The following is a 20,646-nucleotide window of genomic DNA, read 5'->3' as shown; positions in this document are numbered from 1 at the left end:
GGATCCTCTAATATTTCTGGTTGTATTTATTTGAGTCTTCTCTCTTTTTTCCTTGGCAGTCTAGCTAAAGGTCTGTTGATTTTATTTACCCTTTTGAAGAACTCACTTTTGGATTCATTGACCCTTCGTATCATTGTTTTTCATCTTTTGTTTTTGTTTGGTCTCAATCTCCTTTAGTTCTGCTCTGATCCTTGTTTTGTTTTGTTTTGTTTTTTCTGCTAGCTTTGGGTTGCGATTGTTCTTGTTTTTCTAGTTCCTTGGTACACATTTACACTATTGATTTCAGATCTTTCTATCTTCTTGATGTAGGCATTTAATGTTATAAAATATCCTCTCTGCACTGTTTTCTCTGTATCCCAGAGATTTTGGTATGTTGTTTCTCTATTTCTATTTTTTTTCACTTTTTAAAATTTCTGTCCTTTGTTTTTATATTTTGTTGTACTGAGAGGTCATTCAAAAGCGAATTGTTCAATTTCCATGTAGTAGTATACTTTGGGGAGTTCTTCTTAGTGATTTCTAATTTTATTCCACTATAGTCCAAGAAGATGCTTGGTATAATTTTGATTGATTGATTGATCAAGACTTGCTTTATGACTGAGTATATGATCTATTTTAGAGAATGTTCCATGTGGAAATGAGAAGAATGCACATTCTTCAGATGTTGAGTAGAAAGCTCTGTAGATGTCTCTTAGGTTTATTTGACCTGTAGTCCAGTGAAATCCAGTGTCTCTTTGTTGTTTTCTGCTTTGATGATGAGCTGTCTAGTGATGTCAGTGTGGTGTTGAATTCCCCAACTATTATTGTATTGCTGTCAATATGTTTCCTAAGGTCAAGTAGTGTTTGTTTCATGATTTTGGTGTTCAGGACATAAATATTTAAGATAGTTAAATCTTCTTGTTGAATTGCACTCTTTAACATTGTACAGTGTCCTTCTTTGTCTTTTTTTTTTTAACTGTTGTTGGTTTAAAGTCTGTGTTGGCCGGGCTCAGTAGCCCAGCCTGTAATCCCGCGCTTTGAGAGGCCGAGGTGAGTGGATTGCCTGAGCCTGCGGGTTCGTGACTCACCTTGGCAACTTGGCGAGACCTCATCTCTACAATAAATCAAAAATTAGCTGGGCATAGTAGCGCACACCTGTAGTTCCAACTACTTGGAAGGCTGAGGCGGAAGGATCGCCGGAGCCCAGTAGATGGTCGAGGTTGCGGTGGCCGGGAACGGCCACTGCACTCCAGTCTGGGTGACAGAGTGAGACTCCAACTCAAAAAAATAAATAAATAAATAAAGTCTGTGTTATCTGACATGAGGATGGCTATTTCTGGTTTTTGTTTTCTATTCACATGATACATCTTTTCCATCCATTTGCTTTGAGCCTGTGGCTGTCTTTGGCCAGTAGGTGAGTCTCTTATATGCAGAAGATGATTGGGTCTTTTTTTTTTTTAATTTATTAATCAGTATTTTTTATTATGGTTTTGTGGGGTACAGTTAAGGGTTAGGTGTACAATTACGTTTCATTCGGGTCTTTTTTTTTTTAATCCAGTTTACCACTCTGTGTTTTTAAATGGGAGCTTTTAGGCTATTTATGTTCAGGGTTATTATTGATATGTAAGGTTTTGTTCCTGCTATAGTGCTGTAAGTTAGTTGCTTTGGGGTTTTAAATATATAGTTGCCTTATGGGATCTGTGAGTTTTGTAGTTATGTGATCTTTTATGATAGCAATTAGCATTGTTTCATTTCCATATTTAGAACTCCTTTGAGCATCTTTGGAGAATCTGACAATTATATGCCTCAGCGACGTTCTTCTTGTAATGTATTTTGTATTAGTTCTTTGAGTTTACTTTTTTTTTTCTTTTGAGTGAGAGTCTCACTGTCACCCAGGCTGGAGTGCAATGACATGCTCATGGCCACCACAACCTTGACCTCAGAAAATCCTTTTTCCTCAGCCTTCTAAGTAGCTGGAACTACAGGCATGCACCACCATACCTGGCTAATTTTATTTATTGTAGATATGGATGCCAAGATCTCTCTCAAGACTAGGGAAGTTTTCTTGAATTATCTCCTCTAATTGTTTTTTTTTATCTCCACTGATAATTTTTTTAGTTCCCTTTTTTTTTTTAATGGTGTCAATCTCTCCCTTCACCTCCTGATTTTTTTCTACTGGTTTGTGTTGGTTATCAGCTTTGTCTTGGGTCTCGTTGAGTGCCTTTATGATCCATATTTTAAGTTCTTTATCTGACATCTCACAGACTTCATTTTGGTTGGGGTTCATTGTTGAAAAGTTAGTGTGCCCCTTTGGAAGGGTAGCACTCTATTTTTTCATAATGTCAGCATTATTTCTCTGGTTCTTTCTCATCTGGACGAACTAGAGTGACTAGTCTGTATAAGTTCCTTAGATATAGATAGCCTATATATGTAGGCTTTCCTGAGTGTTGGTTGTAGTGGCGATTTACTGGGGGTGTGGGCCTGTGAATGTGTGCTGGCTTGCTGCTTCTTTTGGGGCTGGGTGGAGGGGTGGGAGGGTGAAGGGGTGGGGTAGGTTGGTGGGTGTCTTGGGACTTGTCCCTGGGTGACTTAACGGTTGTGTGTCTTTTGACCTCCAGGCCAGCAGGTGGCGACAATAGGTAGGAGCTGGCAACTGGATGGCTGTTCATTGATCCTTACTTACTGGGAGGCAAGGTCTTGCTCTATCTCCTAGTCTGCAATCATAGCCCTGGCTCAAGTGATCCTCCTGCCTCAACCTCCTGAGTAACTGAAACTACAAGTATGCGCCATTCCAATTTTTTTTTTTTTTTTTTTTAGAGCTGGGTTCTCGCTATGTTGCCAGGCTGGTCTTGAACACCTGGACTCAAGCAATCCTCTGCCCTCAGCCTCCCAAACAGCTGGGACTGCAGGCGTGAGAGCCACTGCGCCAGGCCATCCTACCATGCTAATTCTTAAAGAAGAAAGAGAAGAGGCCCCATGAGTGGAAAGCAATGCATCCTCAAGCCTTTCGTTCTTCAGGTTGGGGCAATTGGGGTAGTTCATGTGTCCTACAACTTCCTGTGTCGGGGATAAATCACTCAGCTTCTTTCCCTGAAGTTTTTGTGCCTGGAGAGAATGAGGCTTGTGAAGCCAACAGGGCTTATAGCCAGGTCACTACAACTGATTGTCTAATTTTCACCTGCCCAGAAAGCACATTAGGCTGTGAAGTGGTGCACACCTATAATCCCAGCATTTTGGGAAGTGGAGGCAAGAGGATTGCCTGAGTCCAGAGGTTTAAGACCAGCCTAGGTAACTTGGAGAGAACTCGTCTCTACAATAAATAAAAAAATCAGCTGGGCGTGGTTTCAGCTACCTGGAAGGTTGAAGTGGAAGTATTGCCTGAGCCCAGCAGGTCAAGGCTGCGGTGGCCGTGAGCATGCCATTGCACTCCAGCCTGGGCAACAGGGTGAGACTCAGACTCAAAAACAAACAAACAAAAAACACTTTACAATCCTAAATTCCGAGGAGAGGAAGCACTGAATGCCCTTCCCAGAGTCTCTGAAACAACAGGGCTCATTGCACCTAACAGTGGGAAAGACCCTTGCAGTTCTATTTTCTTAAAAGGTAAGTGGGTGTGAAGCGGGGAGGAGAAGATGAAGGAGGGGGAAGTTTTGGAGGGAGGAGGAGAGGGAGTGGGAAGAAACAGGAGAGAAAAGGGAGGATAGACAGGTGCTACAGATGAGGTTGCCTAAGTCACCTGGAGGGCTTGCTAAGCTTGGATTGCTGGGTGAACCTTGTGGGACTGGTTGTGTGTTTTGTGTATAGTCACTGCAACCTGGAACCTCGACCTCCTGGGCTCAAATGATCCTCCTGCCTCAGCCTCCCAAATAGCTGGAACTCCAGGTATGTGCCACCATGCCTGGTTAATTTTTTAATGTTTTTGTACAGATGAGGTCTCGCTATGTTGCCCAGGCTGACCTCAGCAATCCTCCCACCTCAGCCTCCCAAAGTGTTGGGCCTACAGGTGTGAGCCACCACACCCAGCCCCTTACTTAAATTTGTTTCTACAAATAAACATTTATTCTCCCCTCCCTCTAATTTGCAAAGCACTATGCTGGATACAAAATGGTAGGATAGGAAAAGAAACAAGACAGCTTGGGAGGAGACAGAGGTAAACAGCCAGCTAGCATATCACCATTTATCTCATGTTAGTGACAATTTACTCTGCTGGATGAGATTTGGAAGATGCCTTTCTATTTTGACAATATTCTTGGTGGAGACATGGAGAACAGCTTTTATTTATTTGTGCCAGGAACTGTCATGAACACATTACCCAGATAGGGCTGCCTGATCAAATACAGGCCACCCAGTTTGATCTGAAGGCATATATCCCATGCAATATTTGAGACATACTTATACTAAAAAAAGGATTTGTTGTTTGTGCAAAATTCAAATTTAACTGTGCATTCCAGATTTTTATGTGCTAAATCTTACAGTACTATACACAGATTATTGTTATGCCTCACAATAATGATGTGAGATAAACACTGGTATCTCTATCTTACAGATGCACAACTGAGACATAGATTAAGTAACTTGTCCAAAGTCACATCTATCTGCTGACACACACCTAGAAACCAAGCTCTGAGCTGCGTCATCTCCACCGATGACCAGGTTTGTACATTTTATGTCGGTCACTACCATCATCTCACTGAATCCTATGTTCTGATCTTGCTCTCAGATTACCTGTGTACAGCCCACTCACTGACCAACATGCAAATTTCTGGACCCTGAAATTTACAGGTAAAAAGACCTTCAAGATCAGGCATGATGGCACACACCGGTAATCCCAGCACCTTGAGAGGCCTAGGTGGGAGGATCGTTTGAGCTCAAGAATTCAAGACCAGCCTGGACAATATAGTGAGCCCTCATCTCTACAAAAAATAAAATAAAAACTAAACCAAGAATGAGGGTGTACATCTGTAGTCTCAGCTACTTGGGAGGCGGAGGCAGGAGGATTGCTTGAGGCTGGGAATTTGAGACCTTGAGACCAGCCTAGGCAATATAATGACACCCCATTTCTACTTTTTCCTTAAAAAAAAAAAAAACCCTTCAAGTATTATATAAATGGAGGACAGGAATAGCATTTTCTCATTATGCAGAAACCAGACCTGTAAATTCCTAAGAATGTGTGTTTCATTGCAATAGACATACAAAGACAGTGCACAGGAAGACCAAATGCTAGAGCCACAGAATGCCAGGCACAAGATGACTGGACACAGCTGCAAAGTTGCTCTGGGGCAGGTGGCACTGACAGCATAATAAGCTTGCATTCTAGAACAAGCAACCTCATTCTCATATGAGGTTACTGAGACAGCAATCATCTGGGTTCTAGTTGTGCACAGTAGTTCACACCTGTGCACTTTGGGAGTTCGAGATGGGATCACTTGAGCCCAGGACTACAAGACCAGCCTGGGCTGCAGAGCAAGACCTCATCTCCAAACACACACACACACACACACACACACACACACACAAATCAAAAAATTAGCCAGGCATGGTGGCATGTACCTAGTCCCAGTTACTTGGGAGACTGAGGCAGAAGAATTGTCTGAGCCCAGGTGGTCAAAGCTGCGGTGGTCGTGATTGTGTCACTGCACTCCAGCCTGGGCAACATAGTGAGACCCCAGCTCAAATTAAAAAAAAAAAATCCCTGTGGTGGCACATGCCTGTGATTCCAGCTACTTGGAAGGCTGAGGCAGAAGGATTACCTGAGCCCAATAGCCCGAGGCTATGATGGCCATGAGCATGTTGCTGCACTCCAGCTGGGGCAACAAAGTGAGATTCCAACTAAAAAAAAAAAAAATCTTGCTTCTTCACATGACAAGACTGGATGGAAATGAGTACATGCATTTTAATTTGACTCTCTGGGATACTGATTCTTTCTGCACCCTCACTGTCCTTGTCATTTTCACCCCAGCTGTTTGAAACAAAGCAAAGCCCATGTAATAGTGTACAAAGCATTTGAACACCACCAGTCTTCCCTTTTAGACTCAAAGCAAAGCAAAGGCTTATTTCCTGATCAGACTTTCCTGGCTTGTTAAAAGTTTGATATTAAGTTAGGTTTATCAACATATGACATAACTACTTAAATTTTCTCCCATTTTTTTTTCATCTTAGCAGAAAAGAGAGTTTTCATGATCTTGACATAGCATTTGCTTCTAACTATACAAAATTGAACCACAGATCAGACACTGTCAAAGATCAGTAATTTCATATTGTTCAACTTAGTATAAATATACATGATATATAGATCAACATAATAATTCTCCATTGTTCTGAGTCCTTGTAACAGTAATAACAAGATCTCGAAAATGTTCTAGTTACCTGTAAGATATGCACCCAAATACAGATCTTAAAAAGTGTGGCTTAGCAAGGAATGAAGCTAGGGGAGTATTCATGACAATTAGAACAAATGATAGATTCAGGCTTGACCATCACTGCACAAAACATGAAAAGCTGCCCTCGAGAACGTTCCTGATCACATAGTTGAAGAACCAGAGATACTTGTCACTAAAGAACTTTTCACTTTCCCAGTAAGCTGTAAGTTGTATTTCTTCCTTTAGACTAGGTTAGAGAGCCATGAAGAAGTGTATTTGTGAAGAAAACCATCATTTTCCCTGATACAGTCTTGGAACTTGAGTAAATATTTGGGGGCTGAGGTGGTTTCTCTTTATTGTTTTGGGTCACTCACTTCATGGCTTATCATTGACATTGTCTAATTAGCCCTATTGACTCTAAGGGAACATGATTAGGTTGAACAGCTCTGGGAAAATGAGACACAACTAAAATGTGATTAGATTTGCTAAGGGCAAAAGGAAGTGGACAATATTTGCTATAGGTTTTTCATCTCTTTTTTTTTTTGAGTTGGAGTCTCACTCTGTCACCCAGACTGGAGCGCAGTGGTTGCTCCCGGCCACCGCAGCCTCGACCTGCTGGGCTCCGGCGATCCTTCTGCCTCAGCCTTCCAAGTAGCTGGAATTACAGGCATGCGCTACCATGCCCGGCTGATTTTTTTGATTTATTGTAGAGATGAGGTCTCGAACCCTCGGGCTCAGGCAATCCACTCACCTCAGCCTCCCAAAGGCGCGGGATTACAGGCTGAGCCACTGAGCCCGGCTGGTTTTTCATCTCTTAAGATGATTACACCATGACCTAGAGTTAGTATATACCAACACATTTCAAGTACTTGCCATAAACCAATCTACATCAGCAATCTCAACTGTGGTATAAAGATGGTGTCAGAAACACTCGTGGGCCAGGCGTGGCAGCTCACACCTGAAACCTGGACACTTTGAGAGGTCAAGGAAGGAGGAATACTTGAGCCCAAGAATTTGAGACCAGCCTGGGCAACATGATGAGACCTCATCTCCAAAAAAAGTAAGAAAAAACTAGCTGGGTGTGGTGGCCCATGCCTGTCATCCCAGCTACTTGGGAGGCTGAGGTGGGAAGATCACTTGAGCCCAGAAGTTCAAGGCTGCAGTGAGCTATGATCTAACCACTGTACTCCAACTTGGGCAACACAGCAAGATCCTGTCTCTCCCTCACTCCAAAAATCTTCACAGGTGCATGATGCATACACATACTCACAACCAAGTATAGAGAAAAGAAGAATCTTTCCTTCCCTCTCAGGTTCACACCTGAGGTCCCTATAACAAAAGCCAGGTTAGCCAGGTGTGGTGGCTCACATCTGTAATCCCAGCACTCTGGGATGTAGTGGCAAGAGGATTGCCTGAGCCCAGGGTTCAAGACCAGCCTGAGCAACATGGTGAGACTTCATCTCTATAATAAATCAAAAAATTAGCTAGGCATGGTGGCACGCACCTGTGGTTCCAGCTACTAGGAAGGCTGAAGTGGAAGGATCGCTTAAATCCAACAGGTAGAGGCTGCAGTGGCTGTGAGCATTCTACTGCAGTCCAGCCTGAGCAACAGAGTGAGACTCTGACTCGAAACAAATAAAAACAAACAGATTAACGAGGGAAAAGCATACACACTTGCTTAGAGTAAGTTTCACATGACATGAGAGACTTCATCAGGAAATGAGGACCTGATGAAATGGGTAAGCCTGGGTTTTTCATGCTAGGTTTGATGAAGAAATTCACAGTCATGGAGAAGTGTGACTGGACACATGAGGGGTGTGATCTTGTGGTAATAAATGGGTGGAATTTACCAAGGCTTGTTTTTGTGAATTCTTTACCATGTCCCTGTCTTCAGAGACAAGGATGCTTCTTTCCTCTGAGTATAGGGAGCACACTTCTGAGTGAGGGTCTCTGACGTGCTTCAGGGAAGGTCAGAAAAATACTTCCTGGGTTATATGACTGCTTTGGATGACAAGGGGAGAGAAGGTGAGTGACCATCCTGCTTCTGCTGTTTCCTCAAATGCCGAGGTGCCATAGGAGGGGACACCCAAAAAACAAAAACCAGAATGTATTTATAAAAACTTGTGTATTGATCCTTACACGTTTAAACTTTAGTCACCTTCAAAGTCCTCTCCCTTTGATGTAATACACCTATCGAGATGCTTCTTCCACCATTGAGAATAGTTTCTGAACTCGTCCTTTTGGATGCCTTTCAGTGCTTCTGCCGTTTTTTGTTTTGCCTCTTCCACATCAGCAAAACGTTTCCCTTTGAGGACATCTTTCATCCAGAGAAACAAGACACAGTTTCTCATGATGAGACTGGGTGAATGGGGAGGGTGGGGCACGGGGGTCATGCTGTTTTGGGCCAAAAACTGCTGAACACTCACTGTAGTGTGGGCAGGTGCACTCGTGAATCACCCATCATGAAATGGGCAAACGCACTGAAAGAATCTCCAAAAAAAATTCACTGAAGCTGAATGCAGCCTCTCACAACTGCACTAGCTGGTCCACAGATGCTGATGAGTTCCTAGAATACTCACCCAGTGGGGGGAGCCTGGACTACAAGGGACTCACCCTCCAGAATATAGTTCCAGTGTTTTAGAACACCCCCCACCTTGTATGTTGAAGTAGAGTGTCCTTAATTCCACAAACCAAGACTTTTACAGATAAAATCCACCAGAGTTTGAAGGAACAGGATTCTTCCAACCTTATACCAATTCTTTCATGGTGTTAACTTTCCTACCTTTCCAACTTGGAAAAGAAGGGCCATTCAATGAGGTGGTGACCCAGAAAGATACCATCCACACTCACAAATGCATCAGTGGAGTGGGCTTCAAGGAGTCTTCTCCTTGGGAGCTCAAAGAGATTCAGAAACTTGCCAGAAAGCAGATGAGAACTCCAGATGTGGTCATGATATCAGACAACTAAACTGCCTGGGCCAAAGGATTAAGGAATGTCCCAGCCTGGCATGGTGGCTCAAGCTGTAATCCCAGCACTTTGGGAGGCCGAGGCAAGAGGATTACCCGAGTCCAGGAGTTTGAGTCAGCCTGAACAAATTGGGGAGACCTCATCTCTACAATAAATCAAACAATTGTTTGGGCATGGTGGCATGCATCTGTAGCTCCAGCTACCTGGAGGGCTGAGGCAGAAGGATCGCCTGAGCCCAATATGTCAAGGCTATGGTAGCCATGAGCATGCCACTGCACTCTGGCCTAAGACTCCAACAAGAAAGAAAGAAAAAGAAAGGAAGGAAGGAGGGAGGGAAGGAAGGAAGGAAGGAAAGAAGGAAAGAAAGAAAGAAAGAAAGAAAGAAAGAAAGAAAGAAAGAAAGAAAGAAAGAAAGAAAGAAAGAAAAAGAAAGAAAGAAAAAGAGGTTAACTTACCCATGAACATAAATATAAGAATTCAAAATAGGCCGGGCACTGTGGCTCACACCTGTAATTCCAACACTCTGAGAGGCCAAGGCAGGATGCTTAAGGCCAGGAGTTCAAGATCAGCTTGGATGACCATCTCTGTTTTAGTTATCTTATATATTTTTGAGTCAGGGTCTCACTCTGCTGCCCAGACTGGGGTGTTATGGCAAGATCACCACATCCTCAACCTCCCAGACTCAGGAAATCCTTCTGTCTCAGTCTCCCAAATAGCTGGGACTACAGGAGTGCACCACCATGCTCAGTTATCTATCTATCCATCTATCTATCTATCTATCTATCTATCTATCTATCTATCTATCTATCTATCTATGAAACAAGGTCTTGCTATGTTGCCCAGGCTGGTCCCTAACCCTTGGGCTCAATTGATCCTCCCAAAGTGCTGGGATTACAGGCATGAGCCACCTTACCCAACCCCCATCTCTGTTTAAAAAAAAGAAAATTGCCGGGCTCGGTGGCTCAGCCTGTAATCCCGCGCCTTTGGGAGGCTGAGGTGAGTGGATTGCCTGAGCCCGAGGGTTCGAGACCCGCATGGGCAGCGAGACCGCATCTCTACAATAAATCAAAAAATCAGCTGGGTGTGGCAGCGTGCGCCTGTAGTTCCAGCTACTCGGAAGGCTGAGGTGGAAGGATCGCCGGAGCCCAGCAGGTTGAGGCTACAGTGGCCGGGAGCGGCACTGCACTCCAGTCTGGGCGATAGAGTGAGACTCCAACTCAAAAAAAAAAAAAAAAGAAAATCTTGTCCAGGTGCAGTGGCTCAGCACTTTGGGAGGCTGAGGTGAGAGGATTACTTGAGCCCAGTAGTTTGAGAGCAACCTGGGCAACTTGATGAGACCTCATCTCTACAATAAATCAAAAAATTAGCCGGGTGTGATGGTGAGGGCCTGTAGTTCCAGCTACTTGGATCACCTGGGCTCAGTAGGTCAAAGCTGTGGTAGCCATGATCATGCCAATACACTGCAGCCTGGGCAACAGAGTAAGACTCCAATTCAAAAAATAAAAATTGAAATTAAAAAAATGCTAACTGGGCATGGTGGCTCACACCTGTAATCCCAGCACTTTTGGAGGCAGAGGAAAGAAGATTGTCTGATCCCATAGGTTCGAGACCAGCGTAGGCTACTTGGCAAGAACGCATCTCTACAATAAATTAAAAAATTAACTGAGTGTGGTGACGCACGCCTGTAATTCCAGCTACTTGGAAGGCTGAGGTGGAAGGATCACCTGAGCCCAACAGGTCAAGGCTGCAATGGCCATGAGCATGCCACCGCACTCCAGCCTGGGTGACACAGTGAGACTCCTACTTTTTTTTTTTTTTTTATAATTAATTAGTATTTTTTATTATGGTTTTGTGGGGTACAGTTAAGGGTTAGGTGTACAATTACATTTCATTCAGGCACCCTGTTGAGAGACTCCTACTTTAAAAAAAAACAACTTTTTTTTAATCCTAAAAAAAAAAAAATTAGTAAATAAAATTTATCAGGGAATTTTTTTTGTAAATGACCAAGTTGAGTTTATCCTAGAATACAAGAATGCTTTAACATTAGAAAATCAGTACCCACTTCACATTAAGATACTAACAGAGGAAAACCATATCATTTTCTCAATACATGCAGAAAAGTTATTTGATAAAAATTCTAAATCTATTTATGATTAAAAATCTATAAAATTGACCAGGTGCGGTGGCTCATGCCAATAATCCCTGCACTCTGGAAGGCTGAAGTGAGAGAATTGCCTGAGCCCATGGGTTCAAGACTAGCCTGGGTAACCTGGCAAGACTGTCTCTCTAAAACAAAACAAAAAAAAAGCCAGGCTCGGTGGCTCAGTCTGTAATTCCACGCCTTTGGGAGGCTGAAGTGAGTGGATTGCCTGAGCCCGCGAGTTCGAGACCTGCCTGGGCAACTTGGCGAGACCTCATCTCTAAAATAAATCAAAAATCAGCCGGGCGTGGTAGCGTGCGCCTGTAATTCCAGCTACTCGGAAGGCTGAGGCGGAAGGATCGCCAGAGCCCAGTGGGTCGAGGCTGTGGTGGCCGGGAACAGTCACTGCACTCCAGTCTGGGTGACGGAGGGTGACGAAGTGAAACTCCAACTCAAAAGAAAGAAAGAAAGAAAGAAAAAGAAAAAATATATATAAAATATTCTGTGCTGAAATAGGTAGAGAAGGATGCTTCTTGGACTAAAAACAAAGTATCTGCCAAAGACTTTTAGCAAATATCAGGGAGGTTTTTTTGTTTGTTTATTTGTTTGTTTGTTTAAAGTTTATCGCCCAGGCTGAAATGCAGTGGCGCAATCACATCTACTGCAGCCTCAACCTGCCGGGCTCAGGTGATCCTTCCACCTCAGCCTTCCAAGTAGCTGGAACTACAGGCATGCACCACCACGCCCGGCTAATTTTGTTTGTTTGTTTGTTTGTAGAGATGAGGTCCCTCCAAGTTGGCCAGGCTGGTCTCAAACCCCTGGGCTCAGGCAATCCTCTCTCGTCTCATCCTCCCAAAGTGCTGGCATTACAGGCATGAGCCACCACACCCAGCCTAGAGAATTATATCATGGCCAACTTTTTTTTTTTTTTTGAGAAAATCAGATTCAGGGCCATGCAGTCAGGAATAATAGAGTAGGAGTCTCACTCTATTACCCAGGCTGCAGTGCAGTGGCATGCTCATGGCCACTGCAGCCTTGACCTGCTGGGCTCAGAGGATCCTTCTGCTTCAACCTTCCAAGTAACTGGAACTACAGGTGCATGCCACCATGCCCGGCTAATTTTTCATGGCCAACTTTCACACAAATATGTGAGAGAGAGAAAGACAGTAACCTGCAAGGAGCCATATTTTGGGGTAGCAGGTCCTGTACCCCTGTCACTACATTAAAAATAAGATGCTCTCTTAATCAAAAGATACCATAAAGAAAGCACAAAGACAACCACACACTGGGAGAAGGTCATTGCAATGTCATCATCAGCACAGAATTGTAACGCAGAATATGTCATGACCGCCTACAGGTTTACAAGAAAAAGAGAAACCACCTGTGTTAGCTTCCTGGGGTTTCTGTAACAAATTACCACAGACTGGGTGACTTTTAAAACAATAGAAATTGATTCTCTCATAGTCCAGGAGACCAGAGGCTGAAATCAAAGCATCAGCAGAATCGGTTCCTTCTGGAGTCTTTCAGGGAAAATCTGTTTCATGCCTCTCTCCTGACTCTGGGTGGATGCCAGCAACTCTTTGTAGTCCGTCAATTACAGCCGTGTTGCCCCATCACTGCCTCCATTGTCACGTGACTTTCTTCCCTGCGTGTATCTTTGTATCTTTGTGTCCAAATCTCCCCCTCCTGTATCATTTATTTTATTTTATTTTTTATTTTTTTGAGTTGGAGTCTCACTCTGTCACCCAGGCAGGAGTGCAATGGCACGTTCACGGCCACTGCAGCTTCAACCTGGTGTCCTCAGGCCTCAGCCTTCCAAGTAGCTGGAACCACAAGTGCACGCCACCACGTGAGGCTTATTTTTTTTATTTATTGTAGAGAGGAGGTCTGGCCATGTGGCCCAGACTGGCCTTGCACCCCTGGGCTCAGGCAATCATCTCACCTCAGCCTCCCAAAATGCTAGGATAATAGGCTTGAGTCACTACATCTGGTCTCCTGTTTCATTTCAAAACACCAATTAGCCTGGTGTGGTGGTTCATGCCTGTAATCTTTGGGAGGCAGAGGTAAGAGGATTGCCTGAGTATAGGGGTATGAGGCCAGTCTGGGCAACATGGCCAGACCTCATCTCTACAATAAATTAAAAGCTCAGCCAGGTGTGGCGGCATGCACCTGTAGTTCCAGCTACTTGGAAGTCTGAGGCGGAAGAATTGCATGAGCCCAGCAGGTTGAGGCTGTGGTGGCTGTGAGCCTACCACTACATTCCACAGAGTGAGTCTTCAAGTCAAAAACAAACAAAAAACAAAATAAATACCAGTTAATGAATTTAGAGCCACCCTAATCTGGTCATGACCTCATCTTAACTTGATTATTTCTGCAATTACCCTATTTCCAAATAAGGTCACACTCACAGGTAATGGGCATTAGGACTTGAACCAACCTTTTGCAGGGGTGGAATGACTATACAGCCCAAGAGAGAGAAGTAAAAATGGGGCGGAGGGAATGGGCAAAATGCATGAAGAGGAAACACAAGTTGCTAACAAACAAATGAAAAGATGCTTTTAGTAAGCCATCAGAGAAATGCAAATTAAAAGCACAATAAAATACTATTCCACATCACTTAGACTGACAAAAATGAAGAAGTGTGACTGTATAAACCGCTCTGGTTGGAAAGTCTTACTCACTGCCTGGTCAGGTAATAACTGGTACAACTTAAGTGCTAGGCACATTTTAAAAATAATAATAATTGGTATAATCATTTTGAAAAACAATTTGGCTTCATTTTATAAAGCTAGATATATGCTTACTCAAAATTCCAGTAATTCTACTTCCACATTGACACCCTTAGAGAATTCTGGCACACATATACCAGTATACATTTAAAAGACTCCTCATGCGTGCATTTTCCATTATAGCAAACACAAAAACCTAGAAACAAGCCATAGTCACATTATGAAGTATTATAACAGTAAAAGTAATCAATGAACTACAGTTGTTGGTAGCAAACAGGTGAGATTTAGAAACCTTATATTGGTTGGGCATGATGGTTCATGCCTATAATCCCAGAACTTTGGGAGGCTGAGGTGAGAGGATTGCCTGAGCCCACGGATTCGAGACCCAGCCTGGGCAACTTGGCGAGACCTCATTTCTACAATAAATAAATTAGCCAGGCATGATGGCATGTGCCTGTAGTTCTGGCTACTTGGAAGGCTGAGGCAGAAGGATCACCTAAGCACAGCAGGTCAAGGCTGTGGTGGCCATGAGTGTACCACTGCACTCCAGCCTGGGTGACAGAGTGAGACTCTGACTAAAAAAAAAGATTTTTTTTTTTTCATTTTCCATAATGTTTAGGGGATTGAACACATGGTTGAGACACAATAAGTGTTCAAAGCTAGCTGGGTTTGGTGGCATGTGCCTGTAGGTACTTGGAAGGCTGAGGTGGAAAGATCACCTGAGTCTAGCAGGTCAAGGCTGTGGTGGCCGTTGACCTCCAGCCTGGGCAACAGTGAGACTCCTACTCAAAAAAAAAAAAACCCACAAAAAAACAAAAAAACAAGTAAGGTAGTCATGCACCCAAATCAGGAGCATGGTTATCAGAGTCACCGCACTGCACGGCTGCAGGGGTGTCACTGGCATTGCAGTCTATGTGAATGGTGCTGCAGTGAGCTCCTGGTGTTATGCATCCCTGTGAAAATGCCCTCACAGGTTGTATGAGAATCACAAGCCAAGCTCAGACCGATTCCCCGTCAGGTATGGACCAGGGTGGGCTGGTGCACTTTGACCCTCTTCCCTGCAGCTGCTGACCAGCCATGAGTCACATAGCTGTGGGCACCACCTCCCTGGTGGTTCCTAGATAGAATCTGACACTGGACCTCTTACTCAAGAGCTGCTTACGGTGATTTTCAGATCCTGAATTCCAGCAGAACAGCCGACGTCAACTAGTCGGAAGACCCCAGCAAGGCATCGACTCAGCATAGGAATGTGGTGTGTTCATCTCCCTCTCCCATGACTTCACTCTCATTTCTTGACCAATCAGTGATCCCCATCATCTGTCTTGAGCTTTTAAAAACCCCATACCCAAACCTCTTAGGGAGGCAGATTTGAGGTTCCCTCCCACCTCCTTGTTTTGCTGTCATACGATTATTATACTTGTTCCTCCATCCCTTCCTTCCTTCCTTCCTTCCTTCTTTCCTTTTTTTGAGTCAGGGTCTTACTCTGTTGCCCAGGTTGGAGTGCAGTGACATGATCACTGCTCATCACAAACTCCAACTCCTGGGCTCAAGCGATCCTTCTGTGTCAGCCTCCCAAGTGTTTGGAACAGTAGCTGGAACAACAGGTGCACACCACCACCTGGCTAATTGTTTTGGTGTTTTGTTTTGTTTTGTTTTTTGTAGAGATGTATTATCCAGGCTGGTCTTCAACTCCTAGGCTCAATCCTCCTGTCTCAGTCTCAGTCTCCCAAACTGCTGGGATTACAGATGTGAGCCACCGCACCTGTTCTAAACTCTTTTTCTGCTGCAACCCCCACTGTATCCAGTGTCCTGGCCTGTCACCATGTGGTGGGAATGAGCCTGGCAGTCCTGTAACACCCATACATGGTGGCAGGAGTGGGAGGGCCGGCAATGGACGAGAGAAAACAGTGGTAGCTGCCAGCCACAGTGGCTCAGGCCTGTAATCTCAGCACTTTGGGAGGTGGAGGTGAGAGGATAGCCTGAGCCCAGGGATTTGAGATCAGCCTGGGCAACTTGGCAAGATCTCATCTCTACAATAAATCTAAAAATTAGCTGGGTGTAGTGGCGCATGCTTGTAGTCCCAGCTACTTGGGAGGCTGAGGTAGAAGGATCGTCTGAGCCCAGCAAGTTGAGGTTGCCTTAGCTGTGACCATGCCACTGCACTCCAGCCTGGGTGACAGAGTGAGACTCCAACTCAAAACAAAACAAAACATTGAAGAAAAAAAAAACACTGGTAGCTTTACTGTATTAGTAATGTTCCAACTTTCATTTGGATGGTGGGTTTAGTTACAAATGGCTGAGGTCAGTTTCAAATGCTGAGGTAACCAGCTAGTCACCCAAGCAGTCAGACTCTATAGTCTACATGTCCAAGCACTAGGACAAGAAAAGGCCAAGCACAGAGAAAAATGGGCAAAGGACATAAACTGCAAGTCAAAGAAGATAAAGTAGTCACAAATATATGAAAAAATGCTCAGACTCACTACTTACAAAGGAAAATTTACAAATTAAAGCAAGATAGAGGCCAGGTATGGTGGCTCACGCCTGTAATTCCAGTACTTGGGGAGGCCAAGGTGGGAGAATCACTTGAAGCCAGGAGTTCAAGACTAGTCTGGGCAACATAGTGAGACCTTGTCTCTACACAAAATACAAAAATTAGCCAGGCATGGTGGTGTCTGCCTGTCGTCCCAGCTACTTGAGAGGCTGAGGCAGGAGTATTGCTTGAGCCCAGAAGGTCAAGGCTGTGCACTAAGACTGGGTGACAAAGTGAGACTCTGTCTCGAGGAGAGAAAAAAAATCTTTTTTGTCCATGAGATTGTCAATGTTAAAAAAAAGAAGCTGAGACAAAATTAATACAGAAAGTATATTTGGGCCCAGGTTGAGGACTAGAGCTAGGGACACAATTCCAAGTTACCTGGGGGCGTGCTCCAGAGAACAAAAGAGATGCTCAAGGTTTTTGTATTTTGTTTATTTGGAGACAGGGTCTCACTTACCCAGACTAGAGTGCAGTGGTACAATCATAGGTCACTGCAGTCTTAAACTCCTGGGCTACAAGTGATCCTTCTGCCTCAGCTTCCTGAGTAGCTGCGACTAGATTGCAGGTATGCACCACCAAGCCTGTCCAATTTTTAATTTTGTAGAGGTGGGGTCTCACTATGTTGCACAGGTTTGTCTTGAACTCTCAACCTCAAGTGATCCTCCCATCTCGGCCTCCTGAAGTACTGAGATTACAGGCACGAGCCACTGTGCCCGGCCCTAGAGGCTCAAGTTTTTTGTTTTGTTTTGTTTTGTTTTTTGAGTTCGAGTCTCACTCTGTCGCCCAGACTGGAGTGCAGTGGCCGCTTCCGGCCACCGCAGCCTCGACCTGCTGGGCTCTGGCAATCCTTCTGCCTCAGCCTTCCGAGTAGCCAGAATTACAGGCATGCGCTACCACGCCCGGCTGATTTTTTGATTTATTGTAGAGATGAGGTCTCGCTGCCCAGGCGGGTCTCGAACCCGCGGGCTCAGGCAATCCACTCACCTCAGCCTCCCAAAGACGCGGGATTACAGGCTGAGCCACCGAGCCCGGCGAGGCTCAAGTTTTTAAAGAAAAAAATGATGAATCAATAAAGGAAGAAATCACAAAAGTTGTTCATAAAGAATTCTCACTGGTTTACAGAAATGACATTGGTTAGTGACTACCTATACATTGCTGAACTATAGAATGCATGGTATTTTTTATTTTATCTTATTTTTTATCAAATAGAGAGGAGGTTTGACTATGTTGCTCAGGCCGGTCTCAAACTCCTGGCCTCAAGTGATTCTCCCACCTCAGCCTCTAGAAATGCTAAGATTACAGACGTGAGCCACAATAAATCAAGTCGAATGTATGGCATTTATGGCTACTTGGCATCAGTTAGTATCAAGGCCACATTGCAAGCAGTTTCAAAAGGTAATTAAGTAGCTCAAGGGGGAGTGATGTAACCGCAGTTTCATTTCAATGCCTCTCTAGGCCTGATAATGTAAAAGAGCCTGTATTCCTCAGATAAACATTTCATTTCTTTTCTTCTTTTCCTCCACAAGATTTATGATATTTTAAAAGCCAGATAACAAGTGTGAGCTTGGTGGTGGGTACCTGTAGCCCCAGCTATTTGGGAGGCTGAGGTGGGAGGATCACTTGAACCTGGGAGTTCAAGGTTGCAGTGAGCTATGATCATACCACTGCACTCCAGCTTAGGCAACAAGTCAGAGACCCTGTCTCTTAAAAACAAAAACAAACAAAAACTAATGGCATTAATTATTACGGAAAATAGGAAAAATTATGACTTCCTAAGTAAATCTTTTTTTTTTTTTTTTTGAGTTGGAGTGTCACTCTGTCACCCAAACTGGAGTGCAGTGGCACCCTCATGGCCACCGCAGCCTCAACCTGCTGAGCTCAGGTGATCCTTCCACCTCAGCCTTTCAAGGAACTGGAACTAGAGGTGTGCACCACCACGCCCTGCCAACTTTTTGATTGTAGAGACAAGGTCTTGCCATGTTGCCCAGGCTGTTCTAGAACCTGTAGGCTCAGGCAATTCTCTCTCACCTCCACCTTCCAAAGTGCTGGGATTATAGGCATGAGCCACCACATCCGGCGATCATTTTTAGTAGGAATGAAGATAAACACACTTACTCTAGGACCCGGAGAGACTTTCACACCACAATAACTCTGTAAGTGCCCGTTACTGCAGTGTGTTAAAGAACCTAACAGTTCTTCAGAAAAAATAAATAAATGGAGAATATATTATTAATTATATACACAGTCCCTCAAAAGATGGTGTTGGCTGGGCTCCATGGCTCAGTCTATAACCCCAGCACTTTGAGAGGCCAAGGTGAGCGGATTGCCTGAGCCCGTGGGTTCGAGACCCACCCGGGCAACTTGGCAACCTCATCTCTATAATAAATCAAAAATTAGCTGGGCTTGGTGGCTCAGCCTGTAATCCCCTGCCTTTGGGAGGCTGAGGTGAATGGATTACCTGAGCCTGCGGGTTCGAGACCCACCTGGGCAACTTGGCAAGACCTCATCTCTACAATAAATCAAAATGAGCCGGGCGTGGTAGCGCGCGCCTGTAGTTCCAGCTACTTGGAAGGCTGAGGCAGAAGGATCGCCGGAGCCCAGCAGGTCGAGGCTGCGGTGGCCGGGAGCAGCCACTGCACTCCAGTCTGGGCGACAGAGTGAGACTCCAACTCAAAATAATAATAATAATAATAATAATTAATAAATCAAAAATTAGCCGGGTGTGGTAGTGCGTGCCTGTAGTTCCGGCTACTTGGAAGACTGAGGCAGAAGGATCACTGGAGTTCAGCAGGTTGAGGCTGCGGTGACCGGGAGCATGCCACTGCACTCCAGTCTGAATGAAGGAATGAGATTCCAACTCAGAAAAAAAAAAGATGATGTTAATCAAATAAATGCTAGTATCACCATGCGACAGGCAGGTCAGTAGAATTAGTCATGCAGCCATCTACTAAATATGTCTTGTATTCATCTTTTATTTGTATATATTGAGTATTACAATTTTAATACAGTTTTTTTCCTTATAAAATGTGCATAAATTTTTTTGGCACCCTCTGTGTGAGTTGTATAAGGAAGTCAAAAGTGCATGTATAAACATGGAATGAATCTCAAAAATAAAGTGGAGGGGGAAAAGTACCACCACATCATTTCTATTACATTTTAAAAATTAAAAAATATATATCCACACACAGTGGCTTATGCCTGTAATAATAGCATTTTGGGAGGCCAAGGCAGGAGGTTTGTTTGAGCCCAAGAGTTTGAGGCCAGTCTAGGCAGCACAGCAAGACACTGTCTCTCTAAAAAAAAAAAATTAAAAATTAGCCAGGTGTGGTGGTGTGCACCTGAAGTCCCAGCTACTTGGGAAACTGAGACAGAAGGATTTTCTGACCCCAGGAGGTCAGGGCTGTGGTGAACCATGATTGTGCCACTGTACTCCAGCCTGGGAGACAGAGTGAGATCCCAACTCAAAAAAAATTAAAATAGAAAATTAAAAATATCACTCATAAGCGGACCCTTAACATTTACCATAATACTATAAGAAAGTGTTTGGCAGTAGTGGGATACTGCCAAGGGGGAGTGAAGACACAGCATCAATAAGGGTAACTGATATCAAACCAGGCAAAGTGGGGACCAAAGGGAGGCCCAAACTCTACCTGTATGATGGCCACTTGTGTGCCTAACTCTGAATGGTACCCATCTTTAAAATAAATTTTAAGAAAAGAAAATTAAACCGGGCTTGGTGGCTCAGCCTGTAATCCCGCGCCTTTGGGAGGCTGAGGTGAGTGGATAGCCTGAGCCCGCGGGTTCGAGACCCACCTGGGCGGCGAGACATCATCTCTGCAATAAATCAAAAAACTCAGCCGGGAGTGGTAGCGCATGCCTGTAATTCTGGCTACTCGGAAGGCTGAGGCAGAAGGCTCACCGGAGCCCAGCAGGTTGAGGCTG

This window comes from Carlito syrichta, unplaced genomic scaffold (assembly GCF_000164805.1).
Source record: "Carlito syrichta isolate Samal-C Ts95f unplaced genomic scaffold, Tarsius_syrichta-2.0.1 Scaffold288002, whole genome shotgun sequence".
Taxonomy (NCBI): domain Eukaryota; kingdom Metazoa; phylum Chordata; class Mammalia; order Primates; family Tarsiidae; genus Carlito; species Carlito syrichta.
The sequence above is the reverse complement of the archived record's forward strand: the minus strand, read 5'-3'. Positions refer to the sequence as shown.